Source organism: Protopterus annectens, chromosome 4.part0, assembly GCF_019279795.1.
Source record: "Protopterus annectens isolate FY-2018-M chromosome 4.part0, PAN1.0, whole genome shotgun sequence".
NCBI classification, from domain to species: domain Eukaryota; kingdom Metazoa; phylum Chordata; order Ceratodontiformes; family Protopteridae; genus Protopterus; species Protopterus annectens.
In genome coordinates, this window is record NC_056733.1 from 1,688,692,959 (window position 1) to 1,688,697,138 (window position 4,180).

The following is a 4,180-nucleotide window of genomic DNA, read 5'->3' on the forward strand; positions in this document are numbered from 1 at the left end:
TCTAGATTTAGGCCTCTATAACATGTGTTTGATTTACAACTGGTTCAGTTCGGGTGAAGGAGTTCAAAGTATGCTGGGTCATTCATAGCATGAAAGGCTAAAATGAGATCATACCACAGGTGTCTGTATACCACTGACTAGAAAAAATGGGCAGAATTCTAGTATATCAGGGTAATGGTACAGAGACCTGAGATCTTTTTGGTGAAGAAGAGTGAAGTTGGTTGAGAGTTTTAACAATGTCATTTGTGTCAAAGAAGGACATTCCATTGGAGAAATGTTCAGTACATAATTTCTGGTTACTTCTGAGCTTTGTAAAAGAGTTGAAGAAAGCCTTATGGTTGTCTTTTGAATTAGTTGCAACCCTAAGTTCATAGTTGACCTTATATTTCCTCATGATAAGTTTTAGTTTTTTACTTAGTACTTTTAAATCCTTTGTAATGATAAAGCTGACATCTTTTTGTAATGGCTAGCAACATTTTTTTTAGAATATGTTGATGTGACAGTTTCACTATATGGGATTCGTTTTAAGCTTGACATTATGCTTGGTTGGTATAAATGCATCAGTGCATCTATCCAAGAGGGGATAAAATTCAGTGGCCCTTATAAGCCTAGCCAATAATTTTGCTCATGTTCCCACAAAGTCAGCACCTGTCTCCCCTGTCTAGCAGGGACACAGGTGGAATCCCAGGGGTGTATTTTCTGTTTCCCATCCAGTCATCCAGGTTCCTCTTAAAGGCGGCTAGTGAGGTACTCTGCTTGACATGAAGAGGGAGTCTGTTCCACAGATGTGGGAGTCCTTGGGACACCAATCTATCCTGCCAGTAAGTTCTATTAATGTATAGTGAAGATGAGCAGGCAGTCAGAAGGTGGTGATAAACAAGGAGGGTGCCACCTGGGTTCCATACAGTGTCTGAAATTGTCGTATTCCATGCGCTGCACCATCTGAGTTCCTGGCAATTAGTCAAGTGGAGATTAAGGGTACATTGGCATTTTATGGTGTGGCTGTTATCTGGCTTAACTTTCTTTGAAAGAAAGCCAGTGAAAACAAGGCCTATGTGTGTAGAAAAAGCCACTCTTGCATGGTGCACCTGGATTTGAACCAGGGACATTATGATCTGCAGTCAGATGCTCTACCATTGAGCTATACCCCCATTTTGCAACACTTGGAGAATGCAGGCATCGATTCTGCTATCTCTCACTTGCTAAATGAGTGCTCTGCCATTTGAGCTCAGTGCCTCAGTTGCAAGATTTGCTGTGCAGTTACACTATTTGGGATTATTGATAACATCAGTAAATAATAAATACTTGGTTTTGAAGAAAACCCTTAACGTAGATGAATTTTTATCAAGTGGAATCTGGTTTCTACTCTCCTTTCAGTCCCCTCCTGAATTGTGTTCAGTCTATGCTGTAAAATAAAGTAAATAACTTTCTAATTTGTCTGTCATTACACTAACAAATCCATTGCAGTGCACATATATATATATTTTCAAATTGTCATTATTGTATTGTCTTTAGCTTTAATATTTCCTATGTAATTTGGTGAACTGCCATAACAACATTGTTTTAAGCATTCATTGTTTACTGGTCCTTAGGGGCCTAGGTCATGGCAAAAAAGGCTTGTTGTACCAGCTCACCTACCCAATTATTAATATGCAGTAAATAAGTAAGTAAATACATAATTAATAAATATCACAGCAAGATTGTCAAAGTAGGGTGTTGCTAGTGGGATAAATGTGTGTGAGTACAAAATAAGGAAGGTTAATGCCTCTAGACTGCAGGTGGAAAAAATAGACAAGTGTTCTGGCATTTACAAAGTTCAGAAATCTGTAGGCATATTTGCTCTTGGTAGTTTAATTTTGCAAGTCTTTTTGGGTTTCCAATACCATGACAGGAACTGGCCCCTTTCCTAAGTCAGGCTATGATTAAAGTTCATGACATTAGTATTGTTTCAATCTTTGATGTTAACAAAAACTGTTCTTAGCAATACCCACAATGTGCCCAGAACTGACGCCTTCTGCAATTCATATGGAGTTACATGTATCGGAAGCATATCTAAATATGACTGTAAATTATTTTTATGAGACCCATGACTTCTACTACTATTTGAACTGCCTGGGAATTTTTCTTCCATATTGCTCTCGTTTCTGCCGGCAAATCCTGGTATTTTTTTTTACTTTATGTCTCTCTGCACATAAGACAATGGATATAGCAATTTCAATTATCAAATCTACTTTTGTCTTTGTTTCTTGGGCTACTACATCTGTTTTCATGCATCTATTTTCCAAACTTTTGGTAATGGGTAATCCCATGTGATATAAACTTCCGTCATTCTCTATAATACTATGTGGCTTATGTTTCCAGTGCTTCTCAGCTACTTTAGTGTTGAAATGTTTGCACGATCTCCAATGCAACAGTCTTACAACATTATTATGCCTTTCAGTAAACAGGCTATCTGACATTAATGTGTATCATACCCAGCAACAAGATGTGTAACTGTTTTCATTTCTGTTTTACAGAACCTGCATTTTTCTGTTTATCCACATGTTCATTGGACACTGAAAACCAACATGTATGTAGTCCACTCTCTTGGACCACTTCATCTTTTGGTTTAAATTCACCTCTCCTTAACCATTCCTCTGTCAAATCCTGATCAACATGAGGTTGTTCCAGGAGTTTTCTGTACTTCCCACAGTATTTATGCCTTTTCCACATTTCTTGTCTTATCATCTGATCCTTCCCCTTACATTATTTCTTTTGTTTTTTGTTTTTTTTTTGGCACATTCAATTGTCTGATTTTTTTTTTGTCTACTTCTGGTTTGATTTTCATTTCCACTTGACACTGATATGCTTCTGCTAAACTAAGCAAGTAAGTTATCTTTGACTTCTTCTCCTCATGTTTTAAAACGTTCACTATGTTTGGGTGTGGTGAGGTAAGCAGATATGGATGTAGTCCCACAATTGTAGATCTATACATTCAATCAATTTTGTGAAGGTCTATACCTCCTTCAGAACATTATATATATATATATATATATATATATATATATATATATATATATATATATAAAATCTATATCTAAGATATATATATATATATATATATATATATATATATATAAAATCTATATCTAAGATATATATATATATATATATATCTATAAAAATATCCTGGTATACACTAATTTTCATATGTTATTTCATGGCCATGAAGCATTTTTCTTGTTTTTCTGTCCAGCTGATCTAATACCTTTTGGGGCCAGTTAATCACAAAAAAATATAAGTTAAAACAGAGAGCAAGTTGGTTTATAGCTTGGACTTTGTTCCTAGATATCATGGCTGTTCTCAATATTAGTTTTACTATTCTAAAGCATTCCTTAACTGAGTTTTATCCACATTTGTCATAGGTTCATAGGTGTGTACTAGGCTAATGGCCCTGAGCCTTTACAAGCCTAGCTCATAGGATTACCCTTGCATCGTGCCACACGACCTTAGTTCCCAGTGTGTCTGTCAAGTAGAGCCACTGGAGTGATCCCCAGGGTGACTTTTCTATTTCCCATTCACTCATCAAAATTTCTCTTGAAGATGGCCAGTGAGGTGCTGTGCTTGACATATATGGGAAGTCTATTCCATAGCATGAACAGTCACTGGGTTATGAACCTGCCCCTCCAGCATGTTCTGTTGATTGTGGTAATGAGATTGAGGTCTCTGGAGTGTGTGGTGCAGAGGGAGTGGGATTTCTTTAGATGTAATATTTTTAACAGAGCCGGGTCAGACATGGCTTTGTAAGTCAAACAGAGATCACCTCTAAGTAGGCGATATGAGACAGAGAATAGTTGGAGTTTTTTTAATCTGTCCATATAGGACAAGTGTTTAAGGCCTAGGATCCTCTTTGTGAGGTACTTTTGCAGCCTCTTCAGTTGTTGCAGGTGTCTAGTGAGGTACATGTCAAATGGGGCATTGTACTCGATGACTGGCCTAATAAGGGAAGAGTAGAGGGAGACAATGAGCTCTTTTTTCCTGGATGCAAAACCTTTAGTAATGAGATGTGCCACATAGAAGGACTTTCTGACCACAGTGGCAATGTGGTAGTCAAAAGAGAGGTTGCTGTCAACCTGTGTTGCCAGATCTGTTATAATGCCTTCTGTGTTCAGTGGACTACCATCAATGTGGTAATTCAAAG

General features: G+C 37.3%; 1 non-coding gene across 1 annotated transcript; it reads right to left on the reverse strand.

The window, feature by feature from the left end:
* Positions 1–1,080: 1,080 nt before the first annotated feature.
* Positions 1,081–1,151, reverse strand: TRNAC-GCA. Its single transcript has one exon. It is a non-coding gene; the product is annotated as a tRNA-Cys (tRNA).
* Positions 1,152–4,180: the final 3,029 nt, after the last annotated feature.